This window comes from Amblyomma mixtum, chromosome 2 (assembly GCF_055824585.1).
Source record: "Amblyomma mixtum isolate Tamu chromosome 2, ASM5582458v1, whole genome shotgun sequence".
NCBI classification, from domain to species: Eukaryota; Metazoa; Arthropoda; class Arachnida; order Ixodida; family Ixodidae; genus Amblyomma; species Amblyomma mixtum.
In genome coordinates this window covers 93,393,782-93,415,275 of record NC_143013.1, presented here as the reverse complement: position 1 = coordinate 93,415,275, position 21,494 = coordinate 93,393,782, and the positions used below count along the sequence as shown (strand labels likewise).

The 21,494-nt window shown below is 43.3% G+C and overlaps 1 pseudogene; it reads right to left on the bottom strand.

Moving 5' to 3' along the window:
* Positions 1-7,927: 7,927 nt before the first annotated feature.
* LOC149360196 (uncharacterized) overlaps positions 7,928-21,494 on the bottom strand; it is a 53,179-nt pseudogene continuing 39,612 nt past the window's right edge.

Genomic DNA, 21,494 nt, shown 5'->3' with positions numbered 1-21,494 from the left:
CTGCCCTCCAGAAACTGTGCCAGTTAGTCTGTTAAAAGAAAATTCTCTGCAGCGTATTGAGAAGAAGGTGGCGGAGTCTTGGCTGGCTGCCGAGGGAAGAGCGCATTGTAGGTGAGGCACCGCGGTTTGCTGGAATGTAGGTGCCGCTCTGCCTTCCTGTACCGCCCAATCTGACTCGGAAATTTCACGTGAAGCGGATTTATAATAATAATTCTGGAACTACTTTCACTGAAACAATAACTGGAATTCTAAGAATAGTAACAATAAATTTTGTTGTCTCCAACAAGTGCAATACAACAGGAACAGGCCGGTTTAGGCCCCCATTTGGTTTGTATGACCAGGCCTGATCATACGACATACGCATGATACTGGAAAACAGTGATCCGAGAAGAAAAGTACGAAAGAAAAAAATGTAGAAATAAAGAACACGACAGAAATGATAGGCCTATTGAAACTGATGAAAAAGAACACGAACATGGAATTATGCTTATGAGTTATGCATTATAAAAAAGAACACTGAATTATGCAAAAAAATTTTCTTAGAGTGAAGTGTAATTTATCCGTTCATTTTAAAATTATTATTTCAAAACGCTTAAACATATCGCAGTAAAGGTCTGATCTGGTAGCTTGTTGATGATATCCAGGGCATAAGCACACAGCTTGTAGGTGAAGGAGGAACAGCATAAATAATTTGTTTCAAAAGGTGGCGAAAAAAGGTATTGTGAGATGGGAAACAGAGTGCAGGATGGAGCGAGCTTTAATGCCACCCGCAAATATGGCGACCAACCCTTCGAAGAAGATGAGCGATGGTGATGGATATGTACAGATGAAGACGAAGGTTGCATGTTTTTCTTACAGTATTTTAATGTTTAATAGTGGATGTGCAAAGATTTATAATTTTGCATTCCTAGGTCTCGGAAGATATTTGCCGCAGGTTATGTTTTCTAAATGCAATGAAAATTTTAAGAATATTTTCTATAATGCTGCCAATCGCGCACGTGCAGTAATTGGAACAGAAACAAAAGACAGTAATGCCATATCTAAACACTCTGTAAGCCAAAGGGCTGTCAATCAATTTCTCTACTGAGAGTGGCATAAAACATAAGATGTTGAACGACAGCCATTCTACTGACCCTAGATTTGAGAAAACACAAGACAACTCTTGCAACCAAGTTGGTGTCCAAAGGTACCGCGAAAAATTTCACGTTGTCCACGTATTCAGAACCGATTATAAGGGTGAAACACGGTCTCACTAATGTAACTAGTGAGGCATCTGTAATACAGTAGTCTTTAGCGGACAGCAAGAACAGACCATGCAGTTGTGCTTTTTGAGCAGTGACCATTCCAGTATTTTACACATCGTTTTTTAACATACCAGTGGCCGTTTTGTTGGAAAAATGATTTGCCAGTATCACAGAGTGTTGGGCGTGTTGGAAGATCAAGCATTCAAAAATTGTCAAAGGAAAGTCCCTGCATACATCACATGCAGCTATAATTCATTACAAATAAGGAACTGCAGAAATAGATGGTGAATGAAGATGGTGAAGGAAGTAGTAATAACAATAGAAAAAACAAGAACAAACAATACAATATTACGGTTCATAGGACTAAGAATTCATAAAAAGCAAAGAAAAATGTAAACTATGAAGGAGAACACGTTCATGCCGTGGCTAATGAATAACTAATGACCTGTTTCTTTTCCCACCTTTGCCTTCTAGAAAATGCGTCGTTCAAGATTTTTCGATACTTCAATGAAGCATTTTTACATTTTCCAAAAAAAAGCACTAAGATTGAACTCTTAGTAAATCGGTATTATTAGTGTATATTGCTGTACGGTGAAGGTTTTTGGCCAACCTATAACTGCTCTCTTGTGTCTCCAGGGAAATGCTCCTACTGGGATATGTTACTGATGTGGAGGTCAACTGCTGTTTATATTTGACAGAATATATTCGATACACTCTTTCCGAATGCAAACCCTCACCTTGAAAGATGACGCAGAATAGAGGGTCTAATGGATCGTCCAAATTAGAAAAAGCTAAGCTGTACGAGGTTTGTTAGAAAAGTATCCGACTTTATTTTTTTTTTGCGAACACCTGATGGATATGAGACAAGCGCGCTTGCATCAGGAGACCTTGAACCTTTATGCGCATGCATGAATTGTTTCCCGCCTGCCGATAGCGTCAGTCGCTGGGAAGCAGCGTTTGAGTGAGGCAGTGTGCAGTGCTCTCGTCGGTTTTTTATTGCAAGGAAAATGGCGGAGTGAAAGGAGCAGCGCTACTGCAACACATTTTGCCATAAACTTGGCGACAGCCGAGTGGAAACCATTCGAAATATTCAGACGGCTTTCGGTGAAGATGCTATGAGCAGCACACAGTTTAAGCAGTGTTACAATTGTTTTAAAGATGGCCGCACATCGGTGGAGAACGAGCCACGCTCCAATCGGCCATCAACATGCCAAAATGACCAGGTCATTGCCGAACTGACCGCTATGGTGATGCGGGACTGTCGCGTGACTGTCCGAGAAATTGAGGAAGAGGTGGACATGGGCAATTTCTCCGCACATTCCATTATCACCGAAGATTTGGCCATGGAGATAGTTGCGGCGAATTTCGTACCGAAGCTGCTCATGGTGGAGCAAAATCAGCTGCGTGTTGAAGTCTCACACGACATGCTGGATTCCGCAAACAGTGACCCCGACTTCATCAACATCATAATCACTAGTGACGAGTCTTGGGTGTACAGGTACGACCCGGAAACCAGATCCCAGTCGTCAGAGTGGAAGCATTCCACGTCACCAAGACTTAAGAAGGCCCGCCAATTGCGCAGCAATGTGAAATAATAATAATAATTCTTTATTGCGCCAAATATTTAAAAAATGTACAGAAATCCGGCCTGCCAAAGCCTCATAGGGCTTGAGCGGCAGAGCCCGACAGGCAGCGGAACCGCGCAGACATACACACAGGCAAAAAAAAAACACATTCAAAATAACGGACATCAAATTAGTATGACGGTGAGAACAAAATAGACACAAGACTCATGTTACATGAAGGAAAAAAAAAATCCTCATCAGATTAAATCGCAAGGAAGAAAAACCAAAGTGGCATGACAGTACCTCAGATCAGTGCAATAAATACAGCAGTAACCAATGACATCACAACATTTACTTGACAGGTGGTAAAGCACATGCATGATGTCGTAAACCCTCTAATTAATGTATCGCAGCATCTTTTTTATTTTGTATTTAGTTTTTGCCCGGCGAACAATTGGAGGTAACCTGTTAAAGTGAAAGGGAACGTAATATTCTCTTAAACGCCTTCCGTATCTTGTAGACCGTCGGGGAATACAAAAAGGTTCCTTCGGTCGAAGAGACCGTGTGGGAACATACGGAATCTTATAGTCACTAAGCCAAAAATGTTTCAGGACGATCGTTTCCATCAAAAGGCGATCAAAATAAGGTAGAGAAAATACCTTAAAGAGATCAGAATTGGAGGGAAGGCCTAAATCATAGCCGATATTTTTTAATAAAGATCGTAGGAGAGAATTAATCCTGCACTTCCAGCGAACTGCACAGTGACCATAAATCGTTATGCCATAGCGCAGTATGCTATAACCAAGGGCGTTTACGATAACTTTGCGTATTGAAAGCGGCATGTAGTACCTGATGTTGTAAAGCACACAGGAGACGGTTCGGAGCTTTTTACAAACGTGGGACAAGTGATCATTCCATGAAAGAGCACTGTCAAAGTATAATCCTAGGTATTTCACTGTATTTGTATAGCTCAAGGGTATACATTGACATTGGGAACAATCAGATCCGTGCACGAAAAGGTGATGGTTTAAATCTACCTTCTTCATCGGGCTGTGAAAGCATATAAGCTGAGTCTTAGAGCTGTTAACTTTAATTAGTTTGTTTGAGAACCAGTCCATAGAAATTATTGCTGCAGCTTGAAGAGAAGAAATTGAGTCAGAGTAGTTCGGTGACTGGGTTACAAGTACAGTATCGTCAGCGTACTGGTACAGGCCTACAGGAACAAAGTTTGAAAGGTCATTCACGTAGACGTTAACTAACAGGGGACTAATTATAGAACCTTGCGGGACGCCAGCTTTAATTAACAAAGAAGCGCTCTTTGCCCGGCCAATGGAGATATATTGCGTTCTCTGCAGTAAAAAATTTTCCAAAAGCGAAAGAAACGCTCCTCGGAAGCCTAACTTGGACAGTTTACACAATAACACACTGTGACACACGCTGTCAAAAGCCTTGCTGACATCCAAAAACAGTGCACACACCACTTGGTTACGTTCAAAAGATCAATTTAACATGTCAGAAAAATCCTCCAAAAGCATTTCCGTCCCTTTACCTTGTACAAAACCATATTGACACGGTGACAGGATTTTGTGCTTATCTAAAAAACTTGTCATTGTAAACAGCAGATGTTTTTCTAATATTTGAGTCAAACAGGGCAAGACTGAAATAGGACGATAATTCTCATACCTATTACGTGCACCACCTTTGTGAATTGGGGTAACTATAGCCGCTTTCATGTTCACCGGGATCATGCCGCTTGAGATAATGCTGTTGAACAGCGACAGCAACACGCCTTTAAGTATGTCGAACAAGGTTCGCAAATCATCAACTGAAATGCCATCTATTCCCACAGATCTATTGCATTTAAGACCAAAAATAATTGAACAGAGGTCATCCTCACTTAGCAAAGGTAGGTGTGCAGCTTCAACTGTGCTGTTCTTCAGAGTACAAAATAAGGGATTCTGTTGCGCACTGCCCGAAACTTGCGAGAAGAACCTGTTGAATTCATTAGCTATTTTTTCTTCATCAGTGCCGAAATACGACACAAAATCTTTGCCATCATTGCCACGCCTTTTGACACCTCGTAGATTGTTAATCAAAGACCACGTTTTTCTAGTATCAGAGCCTGCATTCTTGAACTTGTTACGAAAATGTACTCTTTTAGCCTGACGAATTATTGCGTTTACTTTATTTCTTGCAACCTTAAACTTGGACCGTAGCAGGATAGATGCAGGTGCCCTTTTCGACTGGGCCCAGAGCAAATCTTTTTCTTTTATAGCTGATAGTATATTTAAGGTCATCCATGAGTTTTCTTTATTGCGCTGCCTGATTTCAACCACGCGAGTAGCCGCTTTCTTAAACTCTTGTAATAGCTCAACAAGCTTATCATAAATGTCTTTCGGGGGCACGTTTTCCAAGAACACTTCCCAATCGTATTCCGATGCCAGTCGGTAAAAGATTTTGGGATCGCAGATGGAAATTTCTTTTTTACCGCTATCTGCTCTTGGAGGGTTCGATTTCCGGGCTAAAGAACAGACAAAGTAGTGGTCTGACAGCTTTGCTTCGACGATAGCAGATTGTAGGGCACAATTCGGAGCTCTTATATTTATGCTTTCTTTGACACCCTCTGTGTGGCAGACCACGAGTACGCACTCTACAGGGTCAAACAATGACCAAAGAGTACTACAGGGATGTCCTCAGTTGCCTACGTGATGCTGTGCGGCGCAAGAACCCGGAGCTGAGGTCAACAGGAAATTGGCGCACCCATCGCGCCAATGCTCCTGCACATTCCTCGCACTCGAATCAGATTTTTTGGTGAAAAACCAGACTCCTGTAGTTCGACAGACTCTTTACTGTCCTGATATGGCCCCTGCGATTTCTGGCTGGTTCCCAAAATCAAAAGGCCATTGAAAGGAGCGCGATTTCAGACAAGGAAGAACATTATGGCTGCAACGACAGCTGAGCTAAACTCCATTCCGAAAAGGGCGTTTTCGGAATACTTCCCACAATGGCAGCACCGCTGGGAGAAGTGTGTGGAGTCCCAAGTAGACTACTTTAAAGATGACTAGGTTTGCAACGCTCCAGTTATGCAAGTTTTTTTTCAACGGCCAAAGGTCGGATACTTTTCTAACAGACCTCGTATACGAGAATTCCCAGAAAAATCAGCCGGTGAAAAATTTTCGGTGTTTGTATGAGAGTAACAAAATAATTTTCAAATACTTAAAAGCGGTGAAAAAACACATTCATTTTAATTAAGATATGCTAATAAATAATGTAATAAAAATACTATTCTGATGAAAAACTTAGAACTTTTCACAATCTGTTACTCCCATTTCGGTGCCTCAAAATCAAATCAAGTTTATTTCAAGCATGTGCATCACATGAATGAACTACATCGGCAGCAGACAATGGAGAGCTGTTTACCTTCATATAATGCACTTCTAGAATTCGCAATTTGTGGAAATCGTTGAATTATATGCGCACGTGGCCCATCTGCAGCTGAAAGGAGCATAATCAATATATTCTAATATGTTTCAGCACTAAAATAAAGCCCATACAAAAACAATAAATTTCAATGTAACGTCAAGACTAGTATGCCGACAGGTGTATACAATGAAGAGAAAAAAATTATTACTGTGAAAAACGCTCTTATAAAAATATTCTATCTGTTGGCAGGAGCGCAAACGTTCGGACAAATTGCGTTGGCCGTATCGGTTAAGCAAGGCAGGCAAAGCATAATTCAGTCTCCGAAATCTGTAATTAGTGCGAGTACGTGGAACATACCAGAGTTCGTGATGACGACCATGATGGCCACGCGTGTTTTTACGCAAGTGAATGGCTTCGTTTAGAAACAGAAGTCGAATTTCGGACAATGATTTGTACAGTTGTAGGAGGCAGAAATAAAAACAAAGCGATTTAAGTTTGAATTATGTAACAGTTTGAATACAAAACACTAGAGGACGAAGAAGTTGGCACATATGCTATTGCATTAAGCACACTTTGTTGCAATACTAAGAGTCTGTTAGCATTTGTAGCTGTGGTGCTATCCATGATTAGATTAGAGTACCTTATATTATATAACAGTAACGCGAAATACAAAACAACCTTGGTTTTCATATTTTTTCACACGGTTTCACATATTTCTCTTTTCAAGAATTCGGACTGTACGAGAGAGTTTAGACCGTCGAAAATCAATTTGAGTATCCCACAACATCAACTTACTAAAGGAAACACCCAGAGATTTTACAACATTAGTTATTTGTATTTCATTAATCCCAAATCTCAGGCCATCATTGAGATCCTAAGCCTTGTTTGTGGCTATAGAAAATATATGCTTTTGCATTACTTAAGTTAATTAAAAGCGCTATTTTGATAGACCATAGTTGCAGTATAGCTAATACTTCGTTTTCATTTCTCACTAAGCCATTTACGTCTAGGCCAGTCAAAAGCAGGCTCCCGTCATCTGCATACATGGCCCACTCAGCAACTCGGTCTATACGTATTAGATCAATATTACGTGTATGTAATGAATAGCAGATGACCCAGGAAACCTTCCTGGGGAGCTCCATGTTTAACAGACTTGCAAGCAGGCTGAAAACTATCAATAGTGACACACTGCACGCGGTTACGGAAGTAAGTGGACACTATATGAAGCATTTTATTTCTGATACCATATGCAAAACGAAATGGCGCTATGGTTTATTCTGTCAGCGGCTTTTGAAAAGTCCACAAATATTCCCGATGTGATCATTTTCTACTCGATGTTAGGGAGAATGAGTTTTTTTTTTGTCGCAGAAGAACTCAGTTCAGTAGACGAGTGTGGCCTAAATACGCATTCGTTCATTGTAACAACATTGTAGTGTAATATAAAAAAAATCCAGCTTCAGTGGGGAACGTAAGCGAGTAATAAATGTTTCGCAGAATAACGGCGTCCGAAGGTTTTTAGTCTGGCAGGAGCTTTATTTACGAATGAGTGCCAACTTTAAGGTAACGAAATGCGCTCGGTGCAAGCAGGTTACGGGCTATAACAATCAAGCGTGTATAGAAATCGCTGTTCTTGCATTCCTGTCTCGCTTCAGAAGCAGTTGCTTATGATCGATATGTTCTTTACGCCGAACTGTTTCACCGTCTCATGTCTGAACTCGATGTTTCTGCAGGCTTCCGGATGTGAGCGACGTAGAAGTAGCATGAGAAACCGACTCCGCTTGCAGTTGAGGTCTGTCGCTCAACCAGAGAAGACAACAAGGCGTTTCGAAATGCTGGGCGTTTTTCATCTGGTACCCGGGATTCCAATCTGAAGCGATGCAGGTACTTGTCTGCGTGCAAGAAACAGTCAGTTAAGTATTGTTTCATGAAAAAATATTTTCAAACCCCGCTGCTTATTGGCAATATTTCATACAGCGCTCTCCTCCTCCACGCAGAGAGCTGAAAAATTTTACCAACATTCCATCAAGAATTCACGAGCATTATTTCGTGTTCTGTCAAAAAGTGATAGTGTGCTCTGTCTTGTTAACATTCTGATGATGAACCACATTGCATCGGCTTCAATTCTTAGTAAACATTAGCTGAGTCAATGATTGATGCACCCATTATTTCCTTCCAGCATGACTACTAACACAACTAAGTCTATTTCTGTCTAGTCTTTCATACACTCATAAATGTATGATTCAGACATAGCGCGTCGACTCTGGGGTTCTGCATGCATCAGCATTTCGTCGGTGTACGCAACATTGGTGGTGGACCCCGTACTAGGGACTAATTTCGCGCTAAGCGCTAGTTGGCGCGCTCGTCTTCGAGCAGAAGGGAAAAAGTGAACACGCGCATTTGCATATTCATAGGCACGAGAAGAACATATTATGCATAAGGTTGCATGCATTAACGTGGTATGAGCTACGGATTCATGGCCCCCCTAGCACATGTCTAGTTTTGGTAATGATAGTTAATTTTTACGGCGCAAGGGCATCTCCGGCCAAGGAGCGTCATGGCTCGCGGTACTTTCGTGCACTAGAGGTAAGGTCAAAGGTTCATTTCCGAGGCATTTCACCCTGAATAATATGTATCCATATGTATCAGCAGCGCGAACTATTTGTACTATCTTCTCGTTCTTCTTCCTGTGTTGTGTTCGCGCTGCTGATACATATGGATCGCAACCAACTAGCCCGGGAGATGGTGTTACCCTGAATAAGCCGAGCGCCAGACCAGGGGAAGCTTGTACACATTGTATCACCGGTGGGTACCCGGTGATACAATAAAATGGACACCCGGTGAAAATTATAAACTTTTCACACGAACCTATCATTGCTGTGGTAAGAAAATGCTTTTATCTGCAGGTCAAAATGAAAGTAATGCTTGGATAAATCTGCTGTAGACCACAAAAATCAAACAGCATTCACGAAAGAGGAGAAAACAGCATTAGGAGCTGTGTGGATTTCAGTGAAATTACATTGCGGGACTGTGTGGTCGCGTTTCTCGGATGGGAAAGCAGTTCGGTCTAAGACTGAAGGCGATTTCATCATGGCATATAAGTTAAGATGACTATGCTCGTAGTTTTAGCCTTGTTGTAATTTTACTCTTTCAGATTGTTTCTAATCGTTACAGACTAACCGTGACCAGACCTGCGTGCTTCTAGCTTCAAAGAGAGAGGTTTGAACAACAGGAAAGTCCCGTGTTCTGAGAGCTTAGTTTTATATTTTCGTGATGCGACGAACGCAGCATTGACAGGAACGAAATTATTGGCCCCTATAATTCGCTTAAAGAACACTGGATTTATTATTATTTGGTTCTTAAACTTGTAAAACGTATACATAAAACAAGAACGACCTCAAACAGTTCTCTTAAATGCACCCGATGAATTAACCAAAAAGACAAGATATACAGAACAGAAGGTGCCGCTGGCTGTCGGCATATCTTTAATTTTGGCGATGGCGTGTAGAAAGACCGCCGTATAGAAATACCGCGCCCAACAATAGGTTAGAATACATGTAACAAAAAGTGGCATCGCAATCCATAAATATATGATTGCCTCTTTGTCTGCCAACATGTGGCTGCTTCCTACCTGTGTGATTGCAAAATTTGAGTTGGTCACATGCACTCAATGAGCCCTCTCTGAGGCAGTTTTGTTCCGATCAATCACAGATTTCTTGTAATTACAGATAGATTGTTTCCGGAGAGAGAAGTTCTCATACCACACAACAATTCGGCCATTTAGTAGAAGAGGTGTTTTGCGCTCTCTTACCGAGCACTCATTGTGTAGTTCTCCTCTTTATTATTCCTCAGTGAATAAAGGTCAGGACTGAGACAAACAAGAAAAAGTTGAGTAAGCAGAACACGAGGAGTTCACATATGATTTATCAGAAACTATTTCCTATGCCTTAATACAGAGAATAGCGTGAAGAAATACACCGTTTTCCTACCCTTTCAGTACGGTGAACGCGTGTTTCCATGCATGCAATCGCACAAATTTAAATGAAAAAAAAAATCAATGAGAAACTTAACCGCTCATTACTGGTGAAAATGCGATAACATCGCTCTTCATCTACCAACGAAAATGTGATACTGAGCTGATCCGCTGCCCCAAACGTACTTGCATTTTTTGCTTCAAGGTTCGACTGACTCATGTTGCCAATTGCAATTCTCTACTGCATTTCACGCAGATTCGAGCGCAACAGGTCGCGTAGTTGCGCGACATTTTGGTGAGAAATTTTTGACCCGAAAAAAGATCACTGGGCATGCAGCGCTGTTGCGTAATTTTAGGGGTGCATATATGCAGGACGTCTCAAGTACCTGGAATCAGAAATGAAGAAAAAATATCGGGAAACCAGATTTGGGTGAAACCAATGACACAATGTTTTCCTTCATGTAGCGCCCAGAGTATTTCTATATTCCGTTTCATTTCCCAAAAACTAAGGTCAACTATCAGAATTTTCGATATTCAGTGTTAAGCTAAGTGCGTTCCTTTATGTTGTAACAGTAGTTACGAAACAGCCGTTTCGTAACTTTCTACCAATTTTTTTTTTCTACCAATTTACTGTGGGGTCGACCCTTAGGGTGAACACGGGAGTGTGTGACCACGCTCTTCGGAGCGCCTGTGTGTTCGGCATGGCAGCGCATCAAAGCAAAGTGGTGCAGACGTAGAAGGACCTGGAGGCGTTGATTTGCGTCGTCTTCCACTTCGTTTTACTGCGTGACCGGGAAGGACTCACTGGCGCTTTGAAAAGCGTGACTATGCGTGTTTCCAGTAAAAGTGGTCACCCTCCAACTCCTTTGTGGTCTCTTTTTGTTTCCTGAATTAAAATAAACGTCGCGAGATTGCAAAAATACCATGTTACTGCGCTCATAAGCTACCATACAGCAGCGCTCCGAAACGCATTTTGAAAGAAAGAAACGCGCGCGTTGACCGTTCCCATGTGAGCGGCCGGGCAGCTCATTCGATATGCTACACAATGATACAAATAAAGAGAACGAAGGCTACTTCGTAATGCCCAACTTCTCTGATTTCTTTTCCTCTTCTGTCTTTTGTTCTCTACGATGTCTCGACAAAGGTTCTGTCTGAATTGGCTGTCGATGGCTTTCCTTTCGCTTATCGCTGATCACAAACCGCGCTTCTAACGTTCGGTAGGAAGTGCTGATGCACTTTGAAGACCATCCTGACCTCGGCGTTGGGGGCTCAGATGGAATCGCTGAGCGCGAATGCTCGTTCACTTAAACCGCGTTTTTTAGCTCCATAGTACGCTAGCGCTAGATCAGTAACATGGCTTTTTGATATTTTCTGTTTTCTTTAAATACTAGAAAACGAACGACGGAGCAGATACCTTGGTAGAACAATTTAGTTTTTTTCTGAACCCCTTCTACTACTTGACAAAACGAGCTTGACCTGACCGCGCATATAAAATTTTTTTTTGCATAACTATTCCTAGATAAATAACCGATTGAGCTCAATTAAAAACAGTGTGCAGGGCGCCCCATAGCGGCGGGAAGCAATATGCTTTGGTTTCATTCAGCTCCCGTGCACCGTTGTTTCATAATCCTTGGTTAAATTGACGTGAATCCCCATGCATAGGAAGCCATGCTCTGTAGTATCTGCACAGCAACTGCGCTCGTCGCGGTTACAGTCGTCTCAAGACACTCAAATGCGTTATATTCTATTCGTTTGTACCCGGCGAAGTTGCAAGCAGTAGTGCTGACTATTACTAGTTAAACTTCCGAGGCTCCCGCCATGATGGCGTTGCACCGTTTCTAAAAATTGCGAGTTTTGCAACGCCAGTGCATGAGACTATAAAGTTTCAGTCGTAGACACGCTTTAGCTAGATATTCATTTCACTATATATGCAAGCAGATAAAAGAGTGCTTAAAGCCAGGAAAAAAAGTGATGAAAAGTGACGAAGCGTTTCAGTATAAGCGCTATCAGCGTACTGTAGAGGAGGGATAATGGAAGGGCACCTGAGCTCCCCCCCCCCCCCCCCCCCCCCGGCCCAAGCCCTCGGGGGTCAGTGGGACACTCACCCTTCGCCGCACTATACAGGGTGTTTCACCTATGACTTTCTGCAATTTTTAAAAATAAGCTATTTGAATTAGATGCGCGCTTTTTCTGGCATAGCATTGTCAGTGGTGTAGTACATCATAATGCAGCTAAGCCATGCTAACTAGAAGGCGTGTTAACCAATATTGAATAGTTAACTTTTAAACTATTACCGTTTGGCTCCTTAATTATTGATAGGCATGTAGCCCACCGTAAGTAATGTCCATATCCGTTTTTAGAATTTCGAGAACGCGATTATCCTCGGCGCTGTGGCCCAACAAATTTTGGCTATTTCGACGAGTTAGGTTCACTGGAGAGGTTGCTTTGCCTGCAAGCTTCTCAAACCGCATGTATTTTGGCGCGATGTAGGCGAAATTTGTTGGGCCACAGCGCCGAGGATAATCGCGTTCTCGAAATTCTAAAAACGGATATGGAGATTACTTACGGTGGCGTTGCATGCCTCTCAATAATAAAGGGACACTGAGGAGAGCACTATTAATATATTTTTTATAGCAAAATCCGATAGTTCGGCATGTCATGGCTTTGTTGCCACTTGGCCGGCAGCAAAAGATGCATTTATTTCTAAGAAATTTGGATTCGAAGTTGAAAAAGTTTTTCCCGCCGCTCTGATTCAAACTTGGGATTCGTCTATGACGACAGAGGACTAAGAGACGTGAAACATGACGTGCACATGACGTAACGCAGACTCCGTGATTTCTGCTGCCAGCAGTGCGGCCTAGCAGCAGCCGAAAAGAAAGCTACCGCCGGCCGCACGTTGAAGGCATCTATCGGCTATTGCGGCCGTCGCTACAGTCGCTTCGATTACGTTTGCACTGGCGTTTTGCCGGCGTTACGATGGATCTCGTTCTCGAAGTCGTCAACGAAGTTCTCGCAAATAGACACCTTTAGCATACCATGTACCTTGTTACCGCTAGCGGAATACCGGGAGCCCGCCTACCGCCGGAAAACAGGCGCTGATTTGTCCCGATGCTTCAGGAGCGCGCGTAGCAGCCGGGCACGTGGCGCCATCTGGCGACGTCAAGGAGATTTGCGCATGCATTGGCTGCGCCTCAGTGATGCATGGCTTCTCGGTTTCTGGTGTTGCTAGAACCATTCGTTCTAGCAACACTGTTTTGTTCTATGATCTCATCACGCTTGTACTTGCGAGTTTGGCCTGTGGCGGCGATACCTGTATTTTGGTTCTTGCTCTTTTCTACGTTACAAGAGCTTTGTTGTCAGTATGAGTGGCGTTTTTGTAATCAGGAGCTGGTATTCTGTCGATACAAGCCAACTTCAATTTCTCCTCAGTGTCCCTTTAAGGCGCCCAACGGTAATAGTTTAAAAGTTAACTATTAAATATTGGTTAACAAGCCTACTAGTTAGCACGTCTTAGTTGAATTATGTACTACACCACTGACAATGCTATGCCAGAAAAAGCGGGCATCTAATTCAAATAGCTTATTTTTAAAAATTGCAGAAAGTCTTAGGTGAAACACCCTGTATACCTCCAGCTCCGCCTTGACAAACGCCTTTATCTTCCCCTTCATTCATCACTCACGGTGCCGGAGGCTCGCCTTTTTCGGCACATCCAGATGAATGCAGTCATCACCGTCCCGCCTCTTTCTCTATCGCTATCGATCGGACCCTTCCTGTCCCAACTGCCCCTGTATCTATGCGGACCGGGCCCATTGCATCTTCTATTGCCCGGCTGCTCAGCAGTCGGGTTACTACCCCCCACCATCTCTATCCATCACCACCTGGCTCAACTGGCTTGGCGCTGAAGGGGAGGAAGAACAACGACTTCTGGTCGCCCAGGTGGTCGACATGCTCGGCCTGTAAATTATGGCCGAATAACCGTCTTCTACTACTACTACTACTGAAGTTAGAATGAGTAGCTGTTTAGTCTTTCATAACACTCTCTTCCGACAAAAAGAAACAGCAAAAAAAGTCCTGTCGAGTGTTCTTCGCATGAAGTACGAGTTGTTTAAATTGTCCGTAGGTTTGATCTTACCAGATACTTTCGCAGCACTTTATCTCTTCCCACATGCCATCCTAGGGCTTTTGCAAATTATAACATCACGCTCCCTGATGGCTGAAATTGCTGTCATGCCATTGACGACCGGTGGAACATCTGCGCTACGTCCACCGTATTCGCAAGCGCTAAAGCTTTTCCTTACCCATGTACACTTCCGCCGAAGGGAAGGTCCACACACTGGAGTAAGTATGAAACGAAACCAATGCAAGTCCTGCTGCTTCGACAGCCCTCCTTTCTTCAGCTTCCAACTCATCACACCGCGTCGGTTCGTCGAACCGCAAGCGCGACGACAGGAACTCTCTTGGGTTCTGCAAGAAGGGCATGTGCAGACAAGTGGTATGTCAAAGCAGCAGGGGATTGGTGCGTGGACTTTATAGGTATAGTGACTGGGCAAACGTCATAATTTGTCGCAAGTGACCGAAAACTCTATCAAACGCTTGTATTTGAAGAGCGCACGTCTTGCGTTTTTGGTATGGTGGCGAGACATTTACTCGCATATGAACGCTAATACAAACGCAGCCTTCAGACAGATGTTAACAGGATTGAAAAAAACCACTGTTATACGTGGTAGAAAGCGGTGCCCTTTAGGAAGTGACTGAGGAGGAGAGGAGATTGGCCTCATTCACGAGGAAAGAGGTCTGGTATTCAGTATAATTTTGCAGACATTTTACATTCCTTTTGAACAAGATTGAGTACTTCAAATAAAACGCTGATTTTGGAGAGTAATGCGATGCGCACATTTACAAAAATAACTTGAGCGATCAAGACTGCAAAAGAAAAGTCCACGTATGTAAAAGGCCATGTGACTCTGTGCGATTCATGACAACGTAGTGATTATACGTATATAATGCAGTTTACAGCATGGCCATTCCATCGACCGAACGCAATTATCGGTATCACGTGCCTCTCGACACGGTGTAAGATAGAACGAAGCGCCGAACTCTGCTTATTAGCGGATATCAGTTCTGCTTGATCGGAGCAAATTTGGTTGGGAAAATGAAAGTTGGCGCTCGGATTCGGCATTGTCGTTGGCAGGACCCTAGCACCACACCGTTGCTGCGGTGGTTCCGCCCTCTCTAATCAAGACGCTTGCTATCCTAGAGTGCGCATGCGCTGTGCAATGCATAGCGGTTGTCGTAGATTTCCTGGCCATGCAAAGACGCGTCGAGTTTGTGAGCTGTGCTGTTGGTGGCCACAGTATTCCTTTTCGCGGCAGTGTCCAGAGGGAGGGTGCCGTTGTACCTATTTATAGGCTGCCTCGATATTTCTGGAAGGAAGATAGTGAAAGAGGGAAACGATCCACAAAACTGCGTCAGTGAGTGAACGGCATTGGAGAAAGAGAGGCTGAGTGCTGGATGTGCGTTGAGTGCTATGCAGCGAAATGACAACTGCCGAGTGCATTGCGGCGCATCAAATTCAGCTCTCCTCTTGATATAATCCCTTCCAAAAAAAGCAGCCGGCACAGCTGTCGCACACCAACATTTGCGTGTATACAAGCAAACAATAAATAAAACTGTGAATCGCAGACTTTGACATCTATAAACAAAACTTGGGCTGAGAGAGGCGCAGTATTTGTGGAATGGGGAATAATTTTGACAACTCTGGGTTCTCTAACCTATGGGGTCATCTTACATCACGCGTGTGTTTTGTACTTCAACGCAAATAAGAAGTGATTTGGCTGGCACAAAAAAAAAGTTAAAATGCATTTAAAATATTTAACGGAACCTGATACGCCACCAAAATGTGAAATTTTAATGTAGAATAATTAAGTTACCGGAAATTAATCACTAAAGAACAACCAACGTCACAAGTTTGTTTCCGAGGGCTAGAAAAATAAACGTGAATCTGAAATTAATGAACTGGTGCACAGGACAAATGTTTTTTCGTTAAAATGCTTTATTTATACACTAAATTGAATATTCCATTCAGTAGTACATGTATACAGAGTTAGATTTCGTAAAGGTAACCTGCAGGCTTGCAACACTGTGGACACGGCAGTACAATTCTAAGTGTCCCACATGAACCTACAAAATATGTTTGCACCAAATACATTAACGAGAACTTAAGTTATGCAAAATAAACTCTTCGTTATCGTACACTGACAGCGATGGTGATTTGTCAGAATAAACCATTTTTGGGACTTAAGCATTCATGGGTGACGTATTGGTTCTTGTATTCACTTAGAAGAAATACTGGAATGCGTTTGTGACTTTCTCTTTGATGCTGATTTAAAGAAGGAAACAGGCATACGTTTTTGCGTTCACGAAGGTCCTGAACAAAGATTGAAGACTGGAACGAAATATTAACCTAAAAATCCCAGAGAGGCTCGCAGAAGCACAGCTGCTTCCGGGAGCAAGATGGTATGTACCCGTGTTAGCCCTTGCCAAAGTAACCTCTGCTAACACCATCGGGTTGGTGATACTACTGTTTCCTTCTCTCCAAGCGCAGAACCCATGTGCCCATGCAAGATTCTGCTCAGTAGGTTGGGAAATTCAATTAACTCACCAAAATCTAACTCTCATATTCCACCGTACAATTAGAGCAAGAATGTATTGCGGGCCACGACATGCAAGCCACAAATACAGATCACTTCGTTGCTTTTGTCTTCCTGAGTATGGCGGGGTCCTGTACGAATCCGCGCAACAAAACAGAACACATTATTGGCATTGAACTCAGCACGCTGTGTTCATTTCGCTCATTAGTGGGCTGTCATTAACACTATGATTTGCAATTGGTTAATTACTGCTTGATTAATTACTGCTTAAATGCTGCTCTGTTCCTAAAATTGTGAAGATAGCAGCTTTGTTACGTATCTGAAAGCAGAATGAATTAATAATTGGGTTCAAAGTGCCCTCAGGGACAGTAACGGGATAAACATTCCTTGTTTTGTTGTATAATACAAGGAAGTCCGGAACTAAGCTTGAAATGACGAAGGTTGTGCGCATTATTATGTGTGCAAAATAATATACGTTTGCGGTTTGTCTTACAGGTATTTTCTTGCTCATTAAAGAAATGCCTCTGCAAAGATGATCAGTAACATAACTCTTGTACCTAACAAGTACTGGTGAACATTGATGACGCAGAAACGCACTCACCGGAGTGAGGCCCGTCCACGCTTCCATCTTGTAGACCCGGTGCAATGAGTCCATCATTATTGTCCTGAAGAGGGTAAGGACCAGACACTCTCCGCCTACTTTAAGGAGCCGATTGATGTTGTAGTAGGCCTTCTCCTAGTCCTTCACGAAGTGGAGTGTCAGGAAAGCGTAAACTCCATCGAAAACGCCGTATTTCTCCGTGATGGTACCAGAATCGCCATGCTCTATATCTAATTGTTCGTAGAAGACTTCCGGGTGCTGATGTTTTTTACGCACGTAGTCGAGCATCTCTGTAGATATGTCAACCGCCACGACGCGTTTGCATGGCCGCAAGCGGGGCAACAAATGTTCGGTGAGGAAGTCGCCGGGACCACAACCCACTTCAAGGTACTGTCCCTGGTGATCAGGCGCACGTTTGAACTTCATAGTTTCCATAGCCTGGACATTCTCACGAAACCGGTGGGCGCTCAAGCTAACGTAGAGTAAAGGATTCATATCGCAGCTGCTGTGTTGTGTATTTTCTGAGCTGGTTTCTGTGGCCGCCTTGGGTGGCGGCGTGTTGACTTGGGGCAGCATGATGTTGACGCGTGCGCAGTGCTGTGAAAGAACAAGGCAAGTCAACCAATATGAGCGGCCACCATCATAGTACGCTGACAAACTTGGTTCATTCAAATCAGTGCTCTGGGTACATAGCCTGGGTGTGGTGATGCGAGCTAACTTTCCGAAAACAAAGTGAAGGTACTTAGGAAAGGCGCCCGACCTCGGTGGCTCAGTGGTTACGGCGCTCGGCTGCTGACGCGAAAGACACGGGTACGATCGCAGCCGCGGCCGCTGAATTTCGATGGAGGCGAAATTCTAGAGGCCCGTGTGCTGTGCGATGTCAGGGCACGTTAAAAAACACCAGGTGGTCGAAATTTTGCAGAGCCCTTCACTACGGCGTCCCTCATAGCCGGAGTCGCTTTGGAACGTTAAACCCCAATAAACCAAACAAAACCTAGGAAAGGCGTGTTTGCGTTCTTAGATCTATTACGTCCGTTCAGGCCAGTGTGACTGGAGGAGGAGGGCTGGGGACAAGGACTTAGGGCGGCATTATTATGGGCGCAGTCGTTATGCTGTGTCAGCAAGCTGTGATCTCTCGCATGACTAGTTGTGTAATCACCATTTTATTTTTTTTTCAACCACATTTTCACAATTCACAATAAAGCTATAGTTTCTTCAGCTCATAGAAGTGTTCTACTAACTGAAGTGGGTTCGAAAGCAGCGTTTACAAGACAACAGATGCGAAATAAAACAAAAAAATATTCGGAGTAAAATTAAAAAGGGTGCGCTTAACAATCTTTCATAGCTTGTTGTGAGTTAGCGCTCAAGTCGTCCGTAAGTATTGCTAAACTTTTTGCCGCGGACTGAACTACCAAACTGCCAAGTCGCATTATCTTGCAAAAAAAGTTGGAGGAGGCACTTGAACTCCACCTTGAGGGTACGTCGCGATAGCATAATGGGTTAATTGCCATATATGCCGAAATTCATTTTCTACATTCTTAGGTCTCTGGGAGTCCTCGTGGCACTCTTGGCGCAATAGTGCAGGCGGTAAGCAATGCGCGACTGCCTTGCGATGGCAGGTGATGCCACCGGTGGGCCTTGTGCAAGCCAGGTTGCTCTTCCCGAGCGGGGAATCATTAAGTGCCATTCGCCATGGTGGGCAGTGTGTTCAAAATGCGGTGGACAGGTGACACCACAACCTCAAGTGACCTAGTGACCCACCTGCCACCTAGGTTTCTTCCTGGGCACCACCTGCCAGAGTCATGCTCATGATTTTTCACTCACAACGCCGACGCGGGATTTTAACGATATCCTGTTAAAGACCCCGTTACGCAGGCAATCCGGTGTTGGCGTTATCGGCGTTGTGAACGATTAACAGGGTGGCATAGGGTGGCCCAGGCAGCCAGACCCCGTAGAAGCAACCTTGGTGGGCCACGTAGGTAACCGTGACATCACAAGTCGCCCACCAGACTGTGAGCAAACTAACCACCCTAGCGGGTTGCAGTTAAGTTAAGGCACATCGCACGGTGGTGGCACATCTCTTATCCGCTATACCACTGCATAAGGAGTGGTGTGAAGACACCCATGGACGTATGAATGTAAAGTTGAGAACTATCAATCCCCCATATATGGGCATTAACCAACTAACTTTCATTACATGTGCTGATGACTACACCATTCTTAGCATATAGCTTAGCGATCAGATGCAATCAAATGCTGAAGAACTATGTCTTTGGTCAAATTCAAGTCAGCTTAAGATTAATTCCAAGAAACTAAGGTCATGTTTTTTGGAGCCTGCAATAAAGTATTCAGCACTTGGAACACACAGGGTGGACAGGAAAGAGAAGTCGTGGAGCACCACTCCATTCTTGGCGTCACATTCTTATATTTATATTGGGATTTACATGTTCAAAAGTTATCTAACAAACTTTCATCGGTAACAGGGGCAATAACGCGGACTCATGCATTTCTGCTATCAAAAATGAAACTTCAGACATATCCCGCTTTGTTCAATGCACAATTAAATTATGGCAGTTTGGTATGGCAATCAACAACCAAGCAATGTAAACAACATTCTAGTTTTGCAAAAAAAGGCTATGCGTCACATATTTCTACTAGACTACGTATCTCCTACGTTGCATTTGATTCTGATCCATAATATTCTATGTGTAAACCACTGGTATGAACACAGACTTTTACGCTTATATCACCTCTCTGCTGCCAGCCTTCGGTACCTTATAGACATAACTGGTCCACTACCGCACCAAACATTTTAAACACAGGAAACAAATTCAAATGGCTATTTCCTTCTTCCCACAGCCATCACCAGTTCGAGTCCTTGCCCCACAACCTGCCGTCTATCTTATATAAGCACTCACACAGCAACTGCCCAACACTCCTCAACCAATACAGCTTTTCTCCAGTTTGTGGTCTCAAATTCTTGCTCCAAAATATGTTTTCTTGACGTTTCTTTGCATTTCTCTCGCTGATATGCCCGTACAATATTCCATGCATTTTTTAAAATAAAATATCTGTCTTTCTAATATGAAATTATGTTATTTTGCTGTATAGCAATATACGAGGCGGTACCCAAAAGAAACCGGACTAAATTTTTTGGTCGGCAAAGCTTCTGTGGTACCGCGTTTTGCCACTAGGAGCGCATAGAACCAACATTCCAGAGTCAGTAAGCCGAGTGCCGTCGTTGAAGGAGGTCAGACTAGTTTAGGCAGAGTTTGACAGTGACGACTGTTTTGTGTGAATGTCGTTTTTGCAATGGCTGATTTTCGTGAACAGCGTGCGCCGGTGAAATTCTGATTTTTGCTCGGAAAAAGTTGAATGGAAACTCTTTAAATATTGAGAAGGTCGTACAAGGACGATGCTATGGGGTCAACTGTTCCTGAATCAAATCCTGAATCAAAGCAACAATCATGCCAATGGAAAACTTCAAATTCACCTTGCCTCAAGAATGCTCGTCAGGTGAAACCAAACCTCAAAACAATGCTGATTTGTTTTTTCGACGTGAGAGGAGTCGTCCACTCAGAATTTGTTCCGCAGGGTCAGACAGTTAACCAGGCTTTCTACTTGCATGTTTTGAAAAAAATTGGGCTACAGTGCGCGGTGGAAGCGGCCTGATTTGTGGCAGTCGGGTGACTGGTTTTTCCTTTATGGCAATGTCCCTGCTCACACAGCCCTGTCTCTACGACAATTTTGGACCAAAAATGGCATGACCCCTATTCCTCAACCCTCATACTCTCCCGACCTTGCCCCGTGCTACTTTCTTTGTTTCCTAGAATGAAAAAATAGGTGAATGGAAAGCGTTTTGCTGATGTTGCTGAGGTGAAGAAAAAAACGACGAAGACACTGTCAAGCATCACAAAAGATGAATTTAAAAAATGTTTTAAAAAATGGAATGAAAGATTCGACCAGCGTATCATTGCAAGTGGAGAATACTTTGAAGGAGATTGAAGGTCAGTGCTTAAAATGTGAACAAACAAGTTCAAA